Below are 25497 nucleotides of genomic sequence, written 5' to 3'. Positions count from 1 at the left end.
CAACAGGGTTGCCCATTGCACCACACTTGGCGCTGAAGTTCGGGAACACTGGGAAGGGCTGAAGGTGGGGCAATGCTTCCTGCGTCCTGAAGACTGACCGGCGCGGTTCGGTTTCAGGAATTATGGTAGGTGAGGGCTGCTGCTAGTTTAAACAGTAAGAAAGAGAGCACGCACAACAGCCGAGCTGTGGTGCTAGAGCAGTCACCAAGCCAGGCGGGTAGACTGAAGAGTTTTATTTTTATTTTAAGCCAGCACACCGAGTGGGTGGGCCGAGACAACTAGTCGACTCAACAGCGGGAAGCGGCAGAGTGCAGTTGTGCAACGATTATAGCTCAGTCCAGAGTTACTGATTCTGGGGATGGGGCAAGCCGACGTTCATCAATATTTTTCTGAAGAAATAAAGCAGGGGAACTCCAGTAAACTTGAGTGAGAGCTCTTTCATACAGACTCAATCACAGCAACTGGTTTGGGTTAGTACCTAACCTTTACTGCAGTGAGAAACAAGAGGAAGAAAGCTCCTTAGAGTGACTATTTGTTCACTTGGGGACTTCACTCCCCGGAGTGGCCTATCGGCAAATCTGATATAAAATGCTCAGTGAATACCTGATCTGTGGCAGGCATATCCCAAAAGTATTGTTGGTGGTTGTCTTCGAATTGAAAGGGAACTATTGGTGTCACATCCTAAAATGTATGGTTACAGAACACTTTTGTCATTCAATTCATGGAACAGGAAACCTTTTTTGTTATATTTTATGTACATTGAGTTCTTTATTGCAAGTTGTATATTGCCATATATATATAGATCTATTAATATAATATATTATATATATATTATATAATATATATATATATATATATATATAATTAACGTTTGTCATACGGTAATTGCAAAAGTATGTTTTCTCACTTTTCAGACAAAAAGGTACAGGATCTTAAATCCACTGCAATCCACCACAGCACTGCTGCTGAAAATGTCTCCACCCTTTAAAAATGAAATGTCCGCATTGTGACATCACACAAAAAAAACAAACAAGCAGGCAGTGAAATTCAATTCCTCCCCTATCCAATGACATTCATTAACAAGCTGTACTGCAAATGATGGTGGCCAGCAAGTCAAAGAAACAAAGTGCAGCTGTTTCAGTTTGCTTTGTCACTGACATTGTGTTTTACTTCCCAGTTAAAGATTACTTTATTTGACAATTTCACACAAGTACATTCTTGGTGTTTACATTTACAAATAGTAATATATCAATCAATAGAATAAACAAATAGTATAGGACCGCATCTTGGTGCTCCCGCCCCCCAAAAACACTTAGCAGTCTTCAGAATTTACAGTTTCTGTGTATCCTGGGTAGTGTTCCACGTTTTCGGTTTATTCCGAATTTTACCAAACATTTACAGGATTTTTTTTTTTAACAGGACATTGGTTTTTACTGATTTATACCTGATTTTTGTCTATTATTCGATATTTTCCTGTTACTATTTTCTAGGAAATATACAATATTTTGATTAAAATGCTTAAAATGAGGATCAAATAATGTTCAAATGTAGTTCACTGTCACTTCACAAACACATTATCATCTGATTATGTTGGCCAATCAAAGTCTGATTATTGTGGCAACTGCTGGGCGTAGTAACTACTAACCCTGATGAAAAACTAAATTGAAATATTTATACGGAAATATAATCTTTTCAGTGTATGAGGAATGGGGAGAAAACCTAAATCACTTTATGAATATGCAAAAGAAACGTGTTTAGAAGTATACAGAAAGCAAACATAGCAGAAGTGGGTTAGATGAGGCAGGGGATGATAGTGCTGCAAATACTGCTGCACTGAGGTACGTGTTTGCGATGACAATAAAAGAACATACTGAAAAATAAGCGACACATTAAACTAAAACAATAAAGTAAACTGAGTGTTAATGAGTTTGTCAGATCTGTGCTTTGCTGCACAGCCACTTGTTTATTGCAGAGAGGCATGTATTGGTGACTTTTTGCAACAGTACTGTCTGTCCATTAACTAAAAATCTTAATCGTAAATGGTGATGCTTTAGTTGGTAAACTTATGGAACACATTGATGGAAATGTCCAGTGTAATTTTTGACCCGTCTCCCTGTGTCTTGCACTGCCCAGTTCTGTCAATTTTCATTTCTTTTTATGATTTCAAGGTGTTTTGTGCTGATGTCTTGTTCATACCTTCTGTAGATACTGTTTCTATCAGCACAGTGATTGCCCAAACATTCGCAAAGTACCAACTAACTTGGGAAAATGTGGCCGCGACTTGCACAGATTTTGCAATTTAGCAATTAGCACAGGTATATAAAGCGTGTCTTTGACAAGGCTGTCCTACACACAAACCAGGCGTGTTGCTGTTGAAGGTATTGTTTTCTATTGTGGTTCTTTTCTTGTCGTAAAACGGTCTTCTAGTATAAATAAATAATTCTTTCAACAACACAAGTATGGTTAAACGAGACGGTGCTTGTATGTTTATTATTTATCTTTGTTTTCAGCAGGTTATTCCAATACTGCAAACATGTAATAAAATAAAATCAAACAAACACCAACCTCCTTCATGGAGGACTAACTGCACTTGTAGGAAACTAAACTGTATTCTTGGACGGCTAAGCCATTTACCGAGTCGTAAAAACCAAAATAGAAAACAATGCCTTCAACAGCAACACGCCGGGTCTCTGTGTAGGTCTGAGCCTTGTTGATTCAGCCTAGTTTATATAACTGTGCTAACTGCTAACAGGTGCCTAATCAAACCTGTCACATATTCAATTAGATCCTGTCTTTCATCCTGTGAAGTGTAGTTCAGTAGGCCACGGACACTGAACTACATTTCCCTAGAATCCAGGGTTAAATTGTACAGATCAGGGCAGAATGTAGATTCCATCCATTACCTTGCCCTGTACTTTGTCACACAAGCAAGAATCAGTCTTACAACCTTCATAGTGTTATAAGATATCATTTCATACATTTTCACATTTCAAACCGGAAATAAAATGACTATAATTGAATTGCGTATATTTGTATTTTTGTTTTTCTGTGGGAGCTGAACTGTGCCCCCCAACCAAAGACTGTCGGCATCAAGATTTCTGCAGATCAATAAAAATAACCGGTAACTCAAATACTCCCACCTTGTCAGTATTTTTTCCTTAAATGAATAGAGACAATGTAATTTATTTGCATCATATTAGTTACAAACATGTGCAAATTATGTACTATTTAGTTTAAATGGTATTTAATTTTACATGCTATGGGCAGACGGCAGATGAGAACAGCCAGGGAAGTTACCTTGGGGGAAATTAGAATCACCATTGTTTAACAGAAGACCTATGGCTGTCTCTCAAGTGAGAAATAATAGGTGCGCTTTTATTAAATACACTCTGCTGCTACCTGATGCTAATTCCAGGATAGCATCCAATTAACTGATCAGCTCTTGTTCCTTTAAAGGAAGAAACAAAAGGGTCTTAACTGTAACATAAGTAGGCTGTACACAGATGGTTTCACATCATATTGGAGCTTGCATCTCTGAAATTAGGGCAACACACACAACTGTTTAATTTCAGTGAGGTAAGGTTCAGCTGTGTTGCTGCCATTAAAAATCATTGTTGATTTTCTAAATTTGGCAATTAGTAGTCAAAAGGTGTGCACACCATTTGTTCACAAATTAAGTTAATATTCAAAACAGAAGTGCATGTTCTTTTAGAGCTTTCTCCTTCAAAGTCTCCATTCTAAAAACAAGCTATTATACACTCTTTGTCTTCAGGTTCTGAAGGCAGACAGTAGACCTGGAGTATACGAAAATTTTTATACGAGTATTTTTATAAACTAAAGTATTAGCCTCCATTCCGTCCCACAAAGTCAGTTCAGCATAGAAGACATAACATTTCTTTAAACCCATTTACTGCTGCTTACAGCAGTAAAGGTTTGGTGCATTGTCAAGGTCTTATTATAGCTCAGAAATGCAGCATATCTCACAAACTGCTTCACGTCTTAACTCTGGCTTGATTTCAGTCCTTCTCGGTTCTTTCCATTTAAACCAATACGAAGGAACAGATTACGATTCTCCGTCCCCTTTTATTCAGTGGATTAGCTACCTTGGGGGATTTTGACGGTTTTTAAATTGCCATTTTTCACTTTGCAAGTTCAAAAAGAAAAATGCCACACAGTTTTGCATTTATACTTTGAATTCCAAAAACATTCAAATAAATGTTTACTTAATGAAACATTTAAAACAGTATCCCATGTACAGTAACTCGTTATAGCACCTAAAATTTCACTACAACAACTTAGAGAACAACAAAGAAGGCCTTCTAAAAATCAGTATTTATAGTTCTATGTGGCCCTTAATTTTAAGGTATCGGTAAACTTTTACAGTAAGCATTTGCTAGCTCTCAGTTTTAAAACTAAGCTAACTTAACACAGTGGAATGATCATAGTATCACGCAGTAATTGTAAGATAGTATTGCCACATTTGAAAACTTTAACAAAACTAAAATGCTTTAATTTACTTCGAAATCATTTGAAACTGGTTAAGAGATTAGCACTCACTGCAAAAATCAGCTCAGTTTTATATGGTGCAGAACCAATTTATTTTAACGTTTTATTTTGTTATGATCTTTGTGATACCTGTATGATGGGTGTCTTCAGTAATAGTCATATCTACAACATATCGACAATATCAATCAATCACTTTGTTTCAGACTTTCTAACAAGTCTGGAACAAACAATGTCGGCTGTTACTTAATTAAACCCTTAAAAGAAAAAGAACACAAAAATGCTTAACATATAAAAGTCGTACACTAGCAGACACAGTTTACACTACCTCTGGGTTTCTGACTGCATCATCAATTCTAGATTCCCATTGATGGAAATGTCCAGTTTACTTTTAATGTGTTCAAGCAAACTGGCTTCATCACTGCCATTCTCATATCGACTTTGACATCTGACACATTAGTGTCTCGGGTGCGTCATAGCTGGCTATGGCTCGTCTTTATTTTTTATTATTTCCAGCATGCGTAGTACAGTAGTTTTTGTGTTAACTACGTTGAAGCCTATTTTAATGTTTTCAATGTAAAAATATAGTGAAACAGTAAAACTGCAATACCATTACATTGATAACATTTTGCTAAATTCTAAAAATAAAACAAAAAAAAACATAAAGTTATTAAAAAACAGTACCTAGCAGTTTGCTACAGTATACAGCACAGGTTGCAAGACCTATTTTCAGTGCCTTGTTTAAAAAAAAACAAATAAAAGACTAATCGGACTTGTTATGTCTAGGTACATGTCAGGGTTAAGTCCTGAACAATTCCAGTTGTGTCCATTATAAAATCTGTTTAAAACACAGCTGCTGTATATTGTATAATGTCTATAATACAAGCTATACCTATAAAAGTAAGATCCACAAAGAACATAATGATTAACATAATGTTAATGATAACAATTCATTTCAGATCTTAGTGCTAGTTTTACGATGCTTCATTACAAATTGCCATTTGCCAAAAGATATATACAATCTACCAACTGAAACGACACTTATTCTGTCCTTTAACACAATTTACTTTAAAGAAGGAGCAAGTTTGCAATTGCATTCAGAAACATTCAAATCATGGTAGGGAACAATGTGCTGGAGGACACTAAAGGATTAAAAGCAGTTACAGTATACAAATGTACTGAAAAAAGCCCATCTGCACTGACCTAAAAAAACAGCATTTCACATGTCTGACCACAGGTGTAGCTGTAACCACTTACTAACTTTTGCATGTTAAACAGTTTCTTTTAGTGGTGCCACTAGTCCAGGGTTAGATTTTATTAATGGTGCTACTCACCTTTTAAGCAGATTTTGTATTTTGTTATTTTAGGATGTGTTATAACTTACAGCTATCATAGTTATAAGTAGCAGTTTTTTGTTATTTATTACTTTTGAAAAGACACTTTAAGGACAAAGGTAACTAATAAAATGGATTCCAAGGAAAAGCAGAATTGCAACAGCTTTTGATCACTGTACAAACCCAAGTCCTAATAGCCCTAACCGAAAATGCAGAACTTTCCCACTGTATTATATTGCATTTAGAGAGTTTAATAATAATTCCCTAGGTGATTTATTAGAATTTATATGGATCAGTGTTGCAACCTTTGCAATCTGTAGTGTGCAAAGTATATTCACATTTGGACAAGTTTAAATCATAATAATAAAATACCTTGTTTTGAATTCAAATCATCTAGAACCCGACCTTTATTGAAATAATCAGACTAGACAATGTTTCCAGTGAATACAAAGGAACAGTTTTATTAGAAATAAAACAACATAAAGGAAACATTAAAAGGTGCAACAACTAAACTAAAACACTACAGAAAGCAGGCTTCATACACTTTTTCAACATCAAAATTCCATACTTTTTCCAGACTTCGATTTGTTTTTCCCAGACTTCCCAGTGTTTTAGTTAGTTTCCCACTAGTTTTTGATAGTTATCCATATAAGCAGGCAGCTGCAGAGCATTATAGCTTTTTGATCCAGAGCAGAAGTTGCTCCTGGTTTTCTAAAAGTATTTGTCAGAATCTGGAGGTGCACATCTAGCAACAGACAATGCAGTATGCAAAAGAGAAGCAAGATACATCTATGAAATGTCCAATATTTGAGAACGATGTTGCATTATTTACAAAGAGAATATAAAAAGTTGTATACTGCAAGTATACTTGTGCCAAAATAGGATAATTTAATGGTACCAATAGTATACTAAAACCAGACAATTTTGGTACAAGTATACTTGCAATATATTATTTTTATAAGGGATAATATTGGATTCTGATCGAAACTTCTTTATACCATCTGTTAAGTGTTGAACACTATGGGAGGTGAAAAATAACAAAAATGAAATAACAAATGTGCATACATTATATATTAAAATGTGCAAGTGTTGTATATTAAACATACAAGTCAAATATTAAATACAGTACACCCTCGCTGTAACAACCCTGTTTGGGTCCAATGCCTTTTACTCGCTATAGTAAAGGACAAACCAAAACGAACAATGTAAGCTGCTGGAGTAACTTAAGGAAGTCACCTTGGATAAAGACATTAGCTAACTTAATATTAGTACTGTTTTTATTCTTTATTACAGTATTTATCACTACTACCACTAATAATAATAGCAATGAGATTGTGAATAAAAATAGAATTGCAAGTACAGTACCTATTTGTGGCACGTTGCATCCAGTATTATGGCTATACCATATTAGTTGAAGAACACAGAACACAGCTAAATTTGGATTCTAGCCTCAAACACAGAATGATAATTGCCTTATGAAACTCACATCAATTTGTATAAACGAAATATAAACAAACACAATAGTGTTCATTAACTCAAAGCATGTATTGAAAGCAGTAATACTTTTTTTACATTCCACTTAAAACAAAACATAAATCTTACTTTAAGGTCTGCTTATTCACGAGTTCATAAGAGGATTACAACACTACTCATTGCCTCCTCCAGCTGATTCGTGTCTTCAACAATACAGGCGATCGAAGGCTCTCCTGCTGGCAAGGACAGGTCCAGGTTCCGGGGCCTGCCTTTTTCGCGTTTCGTCTCCACTTCAGGTATGAAAGAAATGTCTTTGCAAAGAACAAGAGTCATTAGTCAACTACTTAGTTATTCCACTGAAACAGAAATTCCTCCACCAATATGTGCATACTCTGTCTGGTTATGTCTGGGATATTCAACCACAAACTCCGGCACTGCTCGCTCAATAAATTGAATATACTTCAATTTATGTCAACTTCAAATGTTTGTCCAACTCTTTCTCTGGTGATCACAAGTACTTTTAGGATTTTAGATGTCTTACGCAGTAGACTCCCACACCATTGCAAACACTAAAATAGTTATCTCGCATTAGAGTGTCTGAAAACGGTATCTCCGTTCCAGCTGCTCGACAATCTCCTGATTGTCACAGTTCAAAGACTGGTTTGTGTATCACAACATTGGATTCCGTGTCAGGAGCGCTGTTTGAGTGTCACGCTAATACTTTTGCAATGTTCTCTTCACTCCTGTGATTGGATAGATAGGATCGTTTGGTTAGTCCACGTGGAGTGTTTCTCACTGGTTGTTCTCATTCGGATTCAATCCCTTGTTCTCCATTGGTCCACTATTCCGCCCCCTGTCGGCTGGATTTATGTGATCGACTGGTTCCTGTCTTAGGGATTAAAGCACCCAGAACTATCTGGCTTGCAGCGCCAATGGAGTCATTCATCGATTGTGAAGATAAGCCATTTGTCCAGTATTTAGTTTACTACTCTTTTTAAAAGGATTATTTGTCAGTGGGGGAGTCTGTGACTAGAAACACAGAATGATATTATGACCCAGTCTGACGCTACAAATCCATAAAAACAAGTATTGTAAATTTGAGTTTGACATTAGCAAAATAAGACTTCACAAAGTGAGGAATTTGCTGACAACTAGATATTATTAAGCATATGCATTTTATTTGGATTGGTTATTTGTCAGGCTAGCCACTTCATGCCAGTAAATGTGAACCAAAGCTTTATAAATGTGAACCAAAGCTTTTATCTAATTACAGTCGTTCTTTGTCAGCATCCATTTGTGCACTTTTCCACTCACTCCTTTACCATGTGCAGTCAAGGTCTGAATCCTTTTGTCAGTTTATGGCCTCGGATGAGAAGAAAATTTGCTTCAAACCGGCTTTTAAAACAATCAATGCAAAAGTTAATTGCCACTGACTGGTACTTAATTATAAAGGTGAGGAAGGGCAGCATTTCTTGTTTTGAAATCAACTCATTAATACATGTGTGTTTTGATTTATTCAATACCTGCTGACAGATGCTTCTTAAAGCTAATTACTTGGAAAATACAAACATCTGCCCCTCGTAGTTAGAGATGCTTCTGTTTATCCATTTTAAAAACACTAGACAGCGACCCATTGACCTTGGACTTCTGTCAGCACTCTAATTCCATTTTAGATAAATAAAAAAAGCAGAACATTTCAAGTAAATAAAAAGCAGAATATGTCCTGTTAAATAAGGTGTTACATATTGTAATAGACAGGATATTAATTATGATTTGTTATTTTTTAATTCCTGTATCTTCTTTAACACTAGAACTGCCACAGCAAGTCATTTTGATGGTTTGAGGTTTTCCAATTTTAATTACTCTGCGTGTCTGAAAGTTATGCGGTTGTCTGTTTATGACTTTTGCTAAATACCTGTATTAAATGCCCTGACGCTGTTTGAAAGGCAGGACCACGAAAATAAGGAAGTTATAATCCCACCCACCTAGAAACACCAAAGCTGTCATTTTAACTGCCTTTACATGTTTTTCTTTTAATATAAACTATAATATTCAACTTTATTTTTTTATATACAAGCCTGTTGTTATCTCTACTGGACCTGGCAGCCATCATTTCCTTCGTTTTGTTCAAGGAATGCTTGTTTGATACGTCGCAAGATCCTTTTATCATGTCTGCTTGGTAATACACAACAGCCACAAAACTGGTACATCTCTGCAAAAGCACAGCTTTAGCTCCCTTTTAACTGGTAGCATGAAAGGAATAGACAGGTATTTTACAGTAAAATAAGTAGAGACAGTTAATATGTTAGTGTTAAAATATGTCCAAACCACTACAAAAAGCTACCACGCTGTATAGCCTATTGTATAAACTCAATCTGTGGAGAATGGTAGAGCTATCTGTGTGTAAATGTGAGAACCAGTCAACGCTGGCAGTAGGTAAAGGACTACACTTGTGGGTTCGGGTCAGTTTGCAGGTCTTATTAAAGCGGGTCACGTCGAGTCGCCGGTAAAAAGACGGTGCTGAAGCAGGTTGAGGGTTCAGGTTGGGTCCTGTAGTTGCGAGTCCAGGTCGGAAGCAGGCAGTAAAAGGCAGACCCACTCTGGCTTCTGTGACCTATACCTTAGCCCAAACTAGAACCTGCTTTTGGTTCCCACCCACTCCCGCTGCCTAGTTTAAACCCTGACGGGTCTTCCTAAGGGTTCTTTCTGTGCTCCATGCTGGAACATCTCCTCCCCTATCATTAAGGTGTAAGCCATCTTTGTTGTAAATCCTGCTTTTTCCCCAAAAGGAGCTTGTCTTAAAGACATTTTTGGTATTACATGACTTGATCTAAGCTTATTCTGTTACACATTGACAGTCAGAAATGTGCTTAGCCCAATAGTTCTCAAATATCAAACCCAGGCAAATCCCAATTATACTTTCACGACTCTGCATTGTATTTTGTCAATTTCGGCATAGTAAAATACACATTTAGACCCCATCTGAAATTGGTACAATATTGAAAAATTCTATCCAGTATTATAATTATGAATTAGTCATTTAGCAGACACTTTTATCCAAAGCAACTTACAGAGGTTAGGGGGTGAACTATGCATCACAACTACTGCTGCAGAGTCACTTACCATAGGTTTTACAGAGCCCAAGGAGGTTAAGTGACTTGCTCAGGGTCACACACAGTGAGTCAGTGGCTGAGCTGGGATTAAACTGGGAACGTCCTGGTAACAAGCCCCTTTCTCCTACCACTAAACCACCAAGTATCCAAAAAAAGTGGAAGTTTGTATGGGTACCTGTGACAAAGCCAGAATCATTCTTGGTGATAAATCTAATGGATCATGATTGATGGCAGAAAAAGGGGACGTAGTGAAATGATCTGTTCCTTTGAATTGTTAATGCTGGACTGGAAGGAAACCCGTATTGTTATCGTGAGTGTTTTGTTGGTTTTTGTCATGTCTAATTATACTTGCTTGTTGTTATTAGACGGCTAACACGATCCAGAGCTGTCGCCAAAGGCCAGCACTTACCCAGAAAACACTGCACTATTGATTAACTGTATTTGCACCACAAACATTATAGCACTCACTGTGGACTTGTGTTTGTGTTTTGTCTTACGTGTGGGTGTTTAAGATCAGGACTATTTTTTCAGGACCAACCCGTGGATTAAAACAGAGCAATACATGTGCTGTATTGCCTGTTGTCATTATTATTCACTGTCTTTTCTCATCAGACCATTGGAATATACAAACAACAAACCACTGCCCCACGATTACCGTTTTCTGTCTGTTTATTGATTACCGCAGCACTCTTGCAACTGCACACTGTTAACCACTTTGCCACAGTACCACAGATTAAATCTTGTTTTAGGGCAACTGTATTTGGTTGGTCTCCCACCGTGTAACGCAGGTTTTGCCTTAAATCTTACTTCTTCGGCTGACAGTCTAGGTTATATGCTATATAGCTACTGTAAATACAGTAGAAACTGTCAAAGCTGATTTAATTGGTTCTAGGGATCCATTCGATATGTAAGCATATCATATCTCAGAGGGAGTCGTTATACTACATTGCTGCTGCTTTATTAATGTTGGGGTATTATAAATTAACAACATCAGGTTAAAAACAGAAAAGTATAGCATTGCACATACACTTCACAGAGATAATCAGTGAAAAGTATTGCAAACCAAAGCACTGTAATACAGTATTTGTCAATTTACAAAATTGCATTCCTAAAATCACTTACCATGTTTTCTCCATCAGTGCCACCATGTGTGTAACAGTGTGGCAGGCTGGCGAGTGGATAGAGGCCCAGAGACAGACTGCAGTTCAAAAAAATAACTATTTTATTATAAATAAACAAAAATAAAGTGCACACGGGCAAAATAACAAATACTCAAACACAAATAAAGCAAAAACAAAACTCACAAAAATAACAGTTTCCAGGCTGGGCAATGCCTTCACTGGATTCAAGTTTTCTACACAACCAAAAAAACCAACCTGCTTCCTCAGCTCCCTCTCCCCAAATGAGAAGCTGAGGCCTCCTTTTATATCAGGTGGCTGGGCGCTGATTGATCGTTAATCAACCTAATCAACTAATCAACCCCAGCCACCTGAACATAATAAACCCAGGCAGGCAGGGGAAGTTAACCCCATCCCTGCCAATTTAAAAGGGCAGAGCTTTGCTCTGCCACACACCTCCCCCCATGTACAACGTACACCGGCCGCAATCGGCCAACTCCCCCCTTCCCCCCCCCCCCCCCCACCCTCCTCCCCCCAAGAGTCCAATTATGTCCCTTGGGTGGGCTGTTATGGTGGGTGGTGGTGGGCGGGGTTGATGTCGGAGCCCCCAAGCCTTCTTTGGTTGAGGGGGCCCCGAATCTCCAAGGTAGCACGGCGACGGCGGCCCGGCTCCCTCTGGTGGCGGAGGCGGCGACGGCGGCCCGGCTCCCTCTGGTGGCGGAGGCGGCGACGGCGGCCCGGCTCCCTCTGGTGGCGGAGGCGGCGACGGCGGCCCGGCTCCCTCTGGTGGCGGAGGCGGCGACGGCGGCCCGGCTCCCTCTGGTGGCGGAGGCGGCGACGGCGGCCCGGCTCCCTCTGGTGGCGGAGGCGGCGACGGCGGCCCGGCTCCCTCTGGTGGCGGAGGCGGCGACGGCGGCCCGGCTCCCTCTGGTGGCGGAGGCGGCGACGGCGGCCCGGCTCCCTCTGGTGGCGGAGGCGGCGACGGCGGCCCGGCTCCCTCTGGTGGCGGAGGCGGCGGCCGGCTCCCTCTGGTGGCGGAGGTGGCGGAGGCGGCGGCGGCGGCCCGGCTCCCTCTGGTGGCGGAGGCGGCGGCGGCGGCCCGGCTCCCTCTGGTGGCGGAGGCGGCGGCGGCGGCCCGGCTCCCTCTGGTGGCGGAGGCGGCGGCGGCGGCCCGGCTCCCTCTGGTGGCGGAGGCGGCGGCGGCGGCCCGGCTCCCTCTGGTGGCGGAGGCGGCGGCGGCGGCCCGGCTCCCTCTGGTGGCGGAGGCGGCGGCGGCGGCCCGGCTCCCTCTGGTGGCGGAGGCGGCGACGGCGGCCCGGCTCCCTCTGGTGGCGGAGGCGGCGACGGCCCGGCTCCCTCTGGTGGCGGAGGCGGCGGAGGCGGCCCGGCTCCCTCTGGTGGCGGAGGCGGCGGCGGTGGCCCGGCTCCCTCTGGTGGCGGAGGCGGCGGCGGCGGCCCGGCTCCCTCTGGCTCTGAGAGCGGCGGCGGCTCCTCCCTCTCTGGGCTCTGGGAGCGACGGCAGATCCTCCCCCTCTCTGGCTCTGGGAGCGACGGCGGCTCCTCACCCCTCTCTGGCTCTGGGAGCGACGGCGGCTCCTCACTCCTCTCTGGCTCTGGGAGCGACGGCGGCTCCTCCCTCCTCCCTCCTCTGGCTCTGGGAGCGACGGCAGATCCTCCTCCCTCTCTGGCTCTGGGAGCGACGGCAGATCCTCCTCCCTCTCTGGCTCTGGGAGCGACGGCAGATCCTCCTCCCTCTCTGGCTCTGGGAGCGACAGCAGATCCTCCTCCCTCTCTCTCTCTGGGAGCGACGGCAGATCCTCCTCCCTCTCTGGCTCTGGGAGCGACAGCAGCTCCTCCTCCCTCTCTGGCTCTGGGAGCGACAGCAGATCCTCCTCCCTCTCTGGCTCTGGGAGCGACAGCAGATCCTCCTCCCTCTCTGGCTCTGGGAGCGACGGCAGATCCTCCTCCCTCTCTGGCTCTGGGAGCGACAGCAGATCCTCCTCCCTCTCTGGCTCTGGGAGCGACAGCAGATCCTCCTCCCTCTCTGGCTCTGGGAGCGACAGCAGATCCTCCTCCCTCTCTGGCTCTGGGAGCGACAGCAGATCCTCCTCCCTCTCTGGCTCTGGGAGCGACGGCAGCTCCTCCTCCCTCTCTGGCTCTGGGAGCGACGGCAGCTCCTCCCCCCTCTCTGGCTCTGGGAGCGACGGCAGCTCCTCACCCCTCTCTGGCTCTGGGAGCGACGGCAGCTCCTCACCCCTCTCTGGCTCTGGGAGCGACGGCAGCTCCTCACCCCTCTCTGGCTCTGGGAGCGACGGCAGCTCCTCACCCCTCTCTGGCTCTGGGAGCGACGGCAGCTCCTCACCCCTCTCTGGCTCTGGGAGCGACGGCAGCTCCTCACCCCTCTCTGGCTCTGGGAGCGACGGCAGCTCCTCACCCCTCTCTGGCTCTGGGAGCGACGGCAGCTCCTCACCCCTCTCTGGCTCTGGGAGCGACGGCAGCTCCTCCTCCCTCTCTGGCTCTGGGAGCGACGGCAGCTCCTCCTCCCTCTCTGGCTCTGGGAGCGACGGCAGCTCCTCACCCCTCTCTGGCTCTGGGAGCGACGGCAGCTCCTCACTCCTCTCTGGCTCTGGGAGTGACGGAGGCTCCTCCTCCCTCTCTGGCTCTGGGAGCGACGGCAGATCCTCCTCCCTCTCTGGCTCTGGGAGCGACGGCAGCTCCTCACTCCCTCTCTGGCTCTGGGAGCGACGGCAGCTCCTCACCCCTCTCTGGCTCTGGGAGCGACGGCAGCTCCTCCTCCCTCTCTGGCTCTGGGAGCGACGGCAGCTCCTCCTCCCTCTCTGGCTCTGGGAGCGACAGCAGATCCTCACCCCTCTCTGGCTCTGGGAGCGACAGCAGATCCTCCTCCCTCTCTGGCTCTGGGAGCGACGGCAGCTCCTCCTCCCTCTCTGGCTCTGGGAGCGACGGCAGCTCCTCACCCCTCTCTGGCTCTGGGAGCGACGGCAGCTCCTCACCCCTCTCTGGCTCTGGGGACGACGGCAGCTCCTCACCCCTCTCTGGCTCTGGGAGCGACGGCAGCTCCTCCACCCCTCTCTGGCTCTGGGAGCGACGGCAGCTCCTCTCTCTGGCTCCCGGGAAGGCGGCTCACCCCTCTCTGGCTCTCGGGAAGGCGGCTCACCTCTCTTTATTGGAGTGACCGGTGGATCTCCCATGTCTACCGCCAGGTAATTAACCACCATGAGGGCAACCTCTGGGAAGGAGGCCGGGTGGTGCTGTTCCTCCCACTGTTCCCACCTCTCCCCATCTCGACGCCACAGCGTGTTGATAACTATGGGGAGATCGTGGACGAGGTCTGCCTCAGGGTGCATCAACCAGTCCCAGATCTCCTGGGACGGTGGTGAAGGTGGTGGTGCTGGAGGTAGTGGGGTGGCCCCTGATGCCCGGGGTGAACAAGGCACCTCTTCCTGGGCCTGGTTGTAGGGGCATCCTGCCCAGTTGTGGCCGTCCTCCTCACACCGGCCACACCAGTTTGCCGGTGGCACGTCTGGGCAGGACCGCCAACGATGGTCCTCCTTCCCGCACCAGGAACACCAGGGGAAGAGGCTGGCCGGGTCCTCCAGCGGTGGCTGCAGCAGCTTACATTTCTTCAGCTGCTTTTCCTGCCTTTGCCGCTGTCTGCTCTTCTTTCCCATTTTTTTTTTTTTTTTTTTTTCCAAAAAAAAAATAAAAAAAATAAATAAATAAATAAATACTGCTCTGAGCCTCTAGGTGGCGCTATCCCACTCTGACACCATATGTGGCAGGCTGGCGAGTGGATAGAGGCCCAGAGACAGACTGCAGTTCAAAAAAATAACTATTTTATTATAAATAAACAAAAATAAAGTGCACACGGGCAAAATAACAAATACTCAAACACAAATAAAGCAAAAACAAAACTCACAAAAATAACAGTTTCCAGGCTGGGCAATGCCTTCACTGGATTCAAGTTTTCTACACAACCAAAAAAACCAACCTGCTTCCTCAGCTCCCTCTCCCCAAATGAGAAGCTGAGGCCTCCTTTTATATCAGGTGGCTGGGCGCTGATTGATCGTTAATCAACCTAATCAACTAATCAACCCCAGCCACCTGAACATAATAAACCCAGGCAGGCAGGGGAAGTTAACCCCATCCCTGCCAATTTAAAAGGGCAGAGCTTTGCTCTGCCACAAACAGAAACAATAACAAAGTGCAGACACACACAAACTGGCTTTGGAGAGCGGCGAAAAAATCCTGTTTCAGCTTTTTAGCCCTTTTTTCTTGTTTTTTTTTATTTAACATGGTTACACAGGTCAGTTGTGTGAAGTGACAGCACATACAAAATAAAACTGAATTCCCAAACGCGCTTGCTTTCTTTTTTTAAATCTGCACCTGAATCCATTGTGTCCTGCTAAGAGTTTAATTTACTGTTTTAAACCTGGTCTTTTCATTTTTATTTAAAGTAGGAGGCTAGAAATCCCAAGTAGAAGGTGGGGGGGGGGGGGGGGGGGGGGGGGTGGGGGGGGGGGGGGGGGGGGGGGGGGGTGGGGGGAGGGGGGGGGGGGGGGGGGAAAGGGGGGGGGGTCCCCCAGCGCGGGTGCAGGGGGGTATGGGGGTCCTCCCCCCAGGGCAGGGGGGGGGGGGGGGGGTTTTGGGGCTCCCTCGGGGTCGCGCCCACGAGTCACAGATGCAACCAGAATAGCAGCCCACAGGGAGGGGGTCAGTCTACGTGCAACATTCAAAATAAGTGTCTAACTTTGTTAATTTTTTTAAATGATTTTAGGCATCAAGATTTAAAGAGCAAGTAAAAGTTACTTGTGTGTATGAAAAGTAATTACACAATTATTTATATTAAAATTTTAAAACCACAAACTTGTCTTAGCACACAGTACATTTCAAAGTAAGTAAAGTCCACATATTGCAAAAGCAAACTCAGATTTGTTTTGCACAAATTACACAGAGAAAAAGTTGTGTAAGAAAGACATAACCAGACACCAATAAAATAGAGAAATTATATTTCAGGCACAAAAACAAACAATGCCACATTATATAGATACCATAATACCAAGTGAGCCAGAAGAGAAAAATGTGAAGCAATTTCTAAATTAAAGACGATAAGAAGCAGTATTAATTGGTAGTAAATTTGAATACAGAAAAGGTAAGCCATGAGCTGTATTTTGTTTTCCATTTTTTCCTTTGCATTTTATACAAAAAAAAACAAGACACAATAAGTTTCTAAAAATATTATTGGAACCAAGCAGTCCTTACATTTATTTTTAGTCTTCCAAGATTCTGAGTATACATACTTCCCCATGTCACCGTTTCTCATTAACTACAGAGTCTAAGAATGTGCAAGTGCATTAATAAATAATACATTTAAAAAATATATATTTATTCTGTTAACTGTTGCTTGATTAATATAAACACAAATGACAATAAATAATGTATTGGCATTTACTTGAACAACATAGATTGAAAGTAAAAGCCCAGTACATAAATATCAAGTTATAGGCATATGGGAAATGGAAAAACATGGAAACTACTTCAAATGGAAAAGATTAATGTTGAAACGGAAAATCACACAAATGGTTTTGGATATTTCATTTCATAAATACAGATTAGCACAAATCGACACACCACTTCTTTAGGAGATTAGCATGAGCAGCTTCCCTTTTTGGCTAGTCCTTGCAGTCTGCCACAAAACACTGCAATACACGGCTAACTAGCTTTAATTTGTATTAAGGAATGACTATTTACTGTAGAAATCACACTAATGTTTACGTAGTACCCTGGATAAGTGTAAAAGATATTAACATAGATTCTATACACTCTATTTAACACTAGAACTGCCGGATTTTCGAACTACCTAGAAACGCCACGTGGGTCACTTTGATCCAGACATTTTTAAACTGCTTCGTTATTATAATGAAAGACATATTATTGGATACAACTGAAAAGTTTTATTTATGAATGTCAGATCTAAAATTTGCACCGCAGAAACACTGTACTTAAATGGAAAATTAAACATAAAAGGCTTTATTTAAAAAATGAGCGAATATACAGCACGACTACAAACAGTGAAAAAATAAAATAATAAAATACACATTTCAAAAGAAACGGGTATGTAAATACCCATGTACAGGTGTAAACGGGTGTATGTACACACAAAACTTTAAAACCAAAATAAACACGCATCTTTCAGAGAAACGTCTTCTCCAAATCTTGCAGCTAAGCACTCATTTTCAACGTGCTATATTTGTCTGGGTTATCAACAGTCAGTTTAATCTAATTGATAAATATTTATTGTTTATCAATTATAACAGATTTAGTACATTAAAAGTACATTTAATAATTGATTTATTTATTTAACATAGCGTGGACAAGGCTGTTCACAGCTTCATTGTATAAAGATAAAATGTTGTTCGCCTCCGCTAACAAGGTGGCAGCAGTAGTTTTAGTGGTTATTTGCATTACGATTAGCAGGTCACTCGTGATCTTTGCATCGCCCCTTTCGTTCACAGCCGCAGCCAATCTCACACAATAACATTTCAAAGCTGTCCTGGGCTATGCAGAATCAGGCATGTGGGTGCTGAGTGACGTCTATAGCGCATCTCCGAGATTCTGTGCATCACTGTGCAGAACTGCAGAAATCTGCGCTATAAGAACGCGACCAACGTCTCAAACACAACCAGCAGACCCGAGACTGCAGCAGGATAGCCTACTTATTATCAACGTAGTTTTGTTTAAACTAGTTGTAACAGTATTCCAATTTTCTTAGGTAAGTGAATTATTTATTTATTTTTTTTACAGACTCCACATGTGTAATAATCATTGGAAGCTTACTTGTGAAATGTCGTAAATATAAATCCAATAACACGTTCTAGTATTAAAATACCTTCTTTTTTTTGCTATACATATTTTATTTATTCGGTTGAAAAAAATAAAGTATTTATTTATTTAATTTTATACGTTAAAATGTTTGAACAAACTACAGCACCATGTCAGTTTGCGCAATAGATCTTGATACTGCTGTAGTATAACCTTGAGAGTGTACAACTTCAGTTTTTTTTTTTGTTTGTTTTTTTTTAAATTATTATTCTGACTGTCTTTATAAAAAAGAAACATACCAAGTTATTTGGCATAGTAAAATACTAAATACCAAATGTTTAAATCATTCCATGAAAGGAAGTGTGTTTTGTTGGTTTTATTTTTGTGAATTACGGTAATTGAAGTGATTTACATCAGTCTTTCCTCATTTGAGCCTTTATTTGATAACTTGCATGATGTACTTTATAGCGTGATATTAATGTTACCACAGTATTTTTTTTTTAATGTTACCACGGTATTTTTTTTAACGGTTATCATACCGTGCAAATGTCATAGCATCCCATCCCTATGTCAGACCCTGTCCAACATCATCAAAAAGACATCAAGCACAGGTCTCTAGTCGTTTTTTCATTGAAAAAAACAGAGAAAACCTTTCAGTGGCCGAGTGAGAAAGATAGGAGCTGAGAGAAACCGAAAAAAAAGGGGGCGGATCTGAGCAATACACATAGTCCTACACCACAGACCTAGCATGGACATAAAAACACAAGATAGCTGCTTCCGCATCCAACACACAAAGAATATTACAGACATTTGCAGAGCTTTTTGAGATGTTATAGTAATAAAATAATGACTTGGACCGCATTATTGACTACAGCAAACAAGAGCTGGGGCTTGGCTGGAGATACAGTACTGAGTGTCCTGTTGATATGCAGTGCCTTTTAAACCTGTTTTACTGAGGAAAAAAAAAACAACTTTTAAACAGCCTGTGTAAAATAAACACCTGACGCGCCTGACAGGCGCTGAATAAATGGACCGCTAAGGGTTAATGGTAATTTATTTGAAGCTGATGAACAATGTTATCTATCAAACATTCCTTGCAGACAATGCAAAGCTGTACCTCCAGTCAACATCCTAAAGTCACATGAAGGAATTATGTCAGACATAAGAAAAGCAGTGATTGGTACAAATGTGAGCCAATGCGTGTGAATTATCTTGAGTAAATAAATGGCAAACTTCTCAGTTTCACTATTTTTAAGTTTGTTTGTTTTTTTCCCTGGAGAAATATATATTTTAAAATATAATTTATAAGCAATTCGTTTGTATCGGATGCATTCCTTCAAAGGTGCAGCACGGAAATGAGTACAAGATACATTTGCCAGCTGCATTGTTTAAAAATGTGATATTTATGTGACAAATATCATTAAAAACAAAAAAGGAAATTAAAACATTTTCTTTGAAGCCGATTTCTTCTGACACGCATGGTAGTTTAGTCATCAAAATAATTTCTAAATGCCTTAGGCTATTAACTTCATAAACCACAACTGACGTATGGTAGTTTAAATATGAAAATTAGACACCCTGCTAAATCCAGCACACAGCTTAACAGCTTTATTTGAAATGTGCATTTGATTGGTTACATTAAAAAAAGAACTATTCAAATAGCCTAAAAAAGCATGAGTAATCTTATGGAATATTTATATAACCAAACCACATTTTCTTACACATTTTGTAAATAATTAATTTTGCTTTGCCTTCAAAATATTTAATCTACAAACAGGAAGGAACTAAACCAATTACACATGGTTAGGATTAATTTTGTGCTTCTTAATTTCACTGATTCAAACAACCTTTTCATCTCACTGCCTACAATCAAAACAGAGGATTGTGCTATAACAGTTACCCTTGTATTCTTTAAAAAAAGTGACGTTCTAGGGAGCATTCATATATTGTAACTGGAGGAGTATTTTTGTATATTGTAACTGGAGAATGTATTTTTTTTAAATATACAGTGGCTTGCGAAAGTATTGATCCCCCTTGGCATTTTTCCTCTTTTGTTGCCTTACAACCTGGAATTAAAATTGATTTTTTGGGGGGTTTGTATCATTTGACTTACACAACATGCCTACCACTTTGAAGATGCAAAATATTTTTTATTGTGAAACAAACAAGAAATAAGACAAAAAACAGAAAACTTGAGCGTGCATAAGTATTCACCCCCCCAAAGTCAATACTTTGTAGAGCCACCTTTTGCAGCAATTACAGCAGCAAGTCTCTTGGGGTATATATCTATAAGCTTGGCACATCTAGCCACTGGGATTTTTGCCCATTCTTCAAGGCAAAACTGCTCCAGCTCCTTCAAGTTGGATGGGTTCCGCTGATGTACAGCAATCTTTAAGTCATACCACAGATTCTCAATTGGATTGAGGTCTGGGGTTTGACTAGCCCATTCCAAAACATTTAAATGTTTCCCCTTAAACCACTCGAGTGTTGCTTTAGCAGTATGCTTAGGGTCATTGTCCTGCTGGAAGGTGAACCTCCATCCCAGTCTCAAATCTCTGGAAGACTGAAACAGGTTTCCCTCAAGAATTTCCCTGTATTTAGCACCATCCATCATTCCTTCAATTCTGACCAGTTTCCCAGTCCCTGCCGATGAAGAACATCCCCACAGCATGATGCTGCCACCACCATGCTTCACTGTGGGGATGGTGTTCTCGGGGTGATGAGAGGTGTTGGGTTTGCGTCAGACATAGCGTTTTCCTTGATGGCCAAAAAGCTCAATTTTAGTCTTATCTGACCAGAGTACCTTCTTCCATATGTTTGGGGAGTCTCCCACATGCCTTTTGGCGAACACCAAACGTGTTTGCTTATTTTTTTCTTTAAGCAATGGCTTTTTTCTGGCCACTCTTCCGTAAAGCCCAGCTCTGTGGAGTGTATGGCTTAAAGTGGTCCTACGGACAGATACTCCAATCTCCGCTGTGGAGCTTTGCAGCTCCTTCAGGGTTATCTTTGGTCCCTTTGTTGCCTCTCTGATTAATGCCCTCCTTGCCTGGTCCATGAGTTTTGGTGGGCGGCCCTCTCTTGCCAGGTTTGTTGTGGTGCCATATTCTTTCCATTTTTTAATAATGGCTTTAATGGTGCTCCGTGGGATGTTCAAAGTTTCGGATATTTTTTTATAACCCAACCCTGATCTGTACTTCTCCACAACTTTGTCCCTGACCTGTTTGGAGAGCTCCTTGGTCTTCATGGTGCCGCTTGCTTGGTGGTGCCCCTTGCTTAGTGGTGTTGCAGATTCTGGGCCCTTTCAGAACAGGTGTATATATACTGAGATCATATGACAGATCATGTGACACTTAGATTGCACACAGGTGGACTTTATTTAACTAATTATGTGACTTCTGAAGGTAATTGGTTGCACCAGATCTTATTTAGAGGCTTAATAGCAAAGGGGGTGAATACATATGCACGCACCACTTTTCCGTTATTTATTTTTTAGAATTTTTTTAAACAAGTTATTTTTTTCATTTCACTTCACCAATTTGGACTATTTTGTGTATGTCCATTATATGAAATCCAAATAAAAATCAATTTTAATTCCAGGTTGTAAGGCAACAAAATAGGAAAAATGCCAAGGGGGTCAATACTTTTGCAAGCCACTGTACATTTTGTTCATTGACTTAAAGTATTTACAAGGGCTTTATAAGATTTTAAATTTTCAGTAGAGAAACGTGCCACTTGTACTAACGTAAGCATGGCCTTGGTTTACAAAGAATGGTATTCAATCATTCTTTTAGATTACATCATAGCATACGTGGCGTGTCAGTATGCTGTGTTAAAGGTGTGCAAACTTTTACATGTTAACTATATTCTATAAATATGTGTTTAGATTTGCCTGCTTGCACAGAGGAGTTTTTGCCCTAGCTTTTTTGCTTTCTTATATGCCACAAATACAAAGGTTTTTATTTTTATTTTTGAAAAGTATTCCCATACTTTTGCAGCAACAACTCACTTAAAAAACATTTAGTAATAGTATGCATTTCCTTGCCAAAGATTAAAAAGAAAAAGTAGGTTATCCATAACGTCACAATATCCTAACTTATAAATGTTCTTCCTTACATGAACAATTCAACTGGTCAAGAGTCAGTACTCTAAAAAAGCAGATGACTGTGACCTACACTGACAGTAGGTGGAATGACTTGTGGCAGCACATGTCCGTGCAAACGTATTAATTAAAAAAAAGAACAGCTGTCTTGTGAAGCATATCCCAAGTCAGCAGTGCAACGTTAGGGTTCTTGGAAACACTTGTGTAACCCCACTCACACTCCTGGGTCATGATGCCATGTGATACAGAGATCCTATTATAGACTTTCACACCCAGTGCTAGCTATTGCACAAGTGCAAGATATTTAAAGCGAGAACATATGTGCATTCCTTATGAACAAAATGCTGCCAAGCAGTTCACAGGGAAGTGTAATATTTGTCTTTATTCAAGGGCGTTTATTGGCTGACTGAATTACTGCTGGCTGTGTAATAATAATAATCTAAATTATTGCATGTTACGTGTAATTCTTTTTATTATTCTGATGACAAAATTATGGGTGAATGGTGTATTTAAAGGAAATATGACCACAGAGTTGTTATACAGTAGTCAGTAGGTTTGTGAATGTTCTACAAGTAATGGCACAATTTATGGAGCCAAGTACTGTCAGTATTAGAAAACTGATGCAAAAACACTTACAGGCAGCCAGTACAGGGCTATTTGACCCCATTAATATACATTTTGATCTGTAGTAAATGTCTTTGATAAAGACTACTGCCAGAATAATAGACAGTAAACACTGCCAGTATATGAATTCCTAGTTACAGTAACACTGGTGGTACATTTTTAAATATACATAAATGGTAAGGCAATTTTTTGGAAAACGTTTGTAAAGCTTTATTTTAATAATTCAAGATTCTAATAATTCTAATTACCCAGTGTTCAAAGATGTGTAACCTCAAGTAAAACAAACATTAATGTATACCAGTAGCATACCAGTTCAACAAAATGTATTATGCTTATTATAGGTCCACTCCATTTGCTTGGTAATAGCTATGTAAACATACCACAGACAGCAAGCTTTATAAAATTAAGCTTGCAGATCGGCCAAATAGATCATTTCTCTGCATGCATAACATAAGAGGGTAGTTCATTTATTGCTGTTAAACAGTTTACAATCGCAGTTCACCTGTTATAAAAACAACAATGTCATCTTACATCTTTTACAATACTGAAAATGTAACAAAACCAGAATAGTGTTTGTATTCACAATTTTTACTCACAAATTGACAAAGTGCAAGAAACTTTTTTTTTTTTTAAATAAAGCTCATATTTGGCAGTACTGTACTAGATTGTCAATTTTATGAGAAAAAATGTAATGTACAAATCTATGAAAAATTGATCTTACCAGAGAAATGATGCATGGTCTCATTTATGTAATCGCAATTGCATTCCCTGTTTGTTCAGATAACTCTGTAGCAGTGTTTTCAAAGATGGGAAAACGTCAGCTCTTGATCCCATTATCAAAATGAAAAAAAAATAAATAAACATTCAGATGAAATTCAGTGTAGGTCTCAAGTTAAAAAGCTTTACATTGTTGTGTTTGTTCTGATGTCGGATAAGTTCCAATGGCCATTTATACAAAACTGCAGATACCAGCTAACTCATGGCAGACAAAATAAGCTGTGGCCTTCCCATTTAGGATTTGACAGTCGGCAGAATCCTGATTCTGCTCTGCTGTTACAAAGTCACTTTTCCCCTGCCAGCACACGGTCATCGCCAAATGCAATTTTTCCACTACAAGAAAAACCTCAAAGCTGTATGTTGAATAAAATATCATGGACCTAACTTGGCTATACATACTGAATATTGTTTTAATTTCTGTACTGGGTTAGTATTCATTCAAATTACAGTTCTCTTCAACCTTAAACTGTGATTTGACATATTTTGAATAAAATGTATTAGCAACAGCTGCAGTAATGTGGCTACAACTTTCACTAGACTTGTTGCCAACTGAATTACTTCGGGATGTGCTGGAATGTAAGACAGGAATCTTGAGAAACTGGTGGAAGGGCATGTATTAAAGACAAATGTTAAAACCTAATGAATACCAGTAGTATTTCTAAATGTAGTAAACAAAAGAACAAAAAATACAATGTATTTGAAAATGATGCAAGTACTGCCAGCTCTAGCATGCTACTATTGGATAACAGAAACATACTGTGATTAATAATTAATCCATGTAAGTTGTTTTTTTTTTTTTTTTTTTTTTTTTTTTTAAGTTTCCAGTTTTGTAAACTGGTCAATATCAACATTAGTCTTTCCTGTTGTGCAGAAGAATTTTCGTAACCGATCTATATATTTTTTGTTTTACTTGTTTCAAATAACTGACAATTACTATTTCTAAAATAAAGTTTAGTTTCTTTCTCTTAATTGCAATATTTTTGTATTAAATTTGTTGGGACTACAGTAATCTGTCATGTATCTCAGCCATCACAATATGAATATCAATAAATATATTAATATATCTAATATCAATAAATAGAATATGGAATTTGTGTACCAAATGGGTTGTGTCGACACAATTAATTTATCCTGAATATCAGTAGTGTAATTGTTTAATAAACTTCATCTTGGTGTTTGTCCATCATTGCTTGCATATACTTAACAACTAAAAGTTGGTGCATGGCAAGAAATGTGATTATGCATGCAGTTAAAAATTATATTACGTGGGATGCAAATCAGTTGCATAACTGATTATTTTGATTGCTATTAAGAGGAGTGTGATAATAACCCCCCCAAAAAAAACAGTACTAGTATGGCGGATATGGTGATCTACTGCATTGGTTTTGCTTAAAACAATCATTAATCTTACAGTGATACAATGTTTGCTACTGTATTTATAATGTCCATTGTGTTCCCCTTTAACGTCAAATTAAACTAATCTGCAATTTAAAGTTTGGAAGATGTCTATTTACAAAATGCATATATATATATATATATATATATATATATATATATATATATATATATATATATATATATATATATATATAAGATATATATATATTGCCATGGTA

General features: G+C 40.6%; 1 protein-coding gene across 4 annotated transcripts in view; it reads right to left on the bottom strand.

The window, feature by feature from the left end:
• The window catches only part of LOC121315925 (serine/threonine-protein kinase PAK 5-like), a 127336-nt gene that overhangs the window by 84220 nt on the left and 17619 nt on the right, over positions 1 to 25497 (bottom strand). The window lies entirely within an intron of this gene.

The sequence above is a fragment of the Polyodon spathula genome, chromosome 5 (genome assembly GCF_017654505.1).
Source record: "Polyodon spathula isolate WHYD16114869_AA chromosome 5, ASM1765450v1, whole genome shotgun sequence".
NCBI lineage: Eukaryota > Metazoa > Chordata > Actinopteri > Acipenseriformes > Polyodontidae > Polyodon > Polyodon spathula.
The sequence above is the reverse complement of the archived record's forward strand: the minus strand, read 5'-3'. Positions and strand labels throughout refer to the sequence as shown.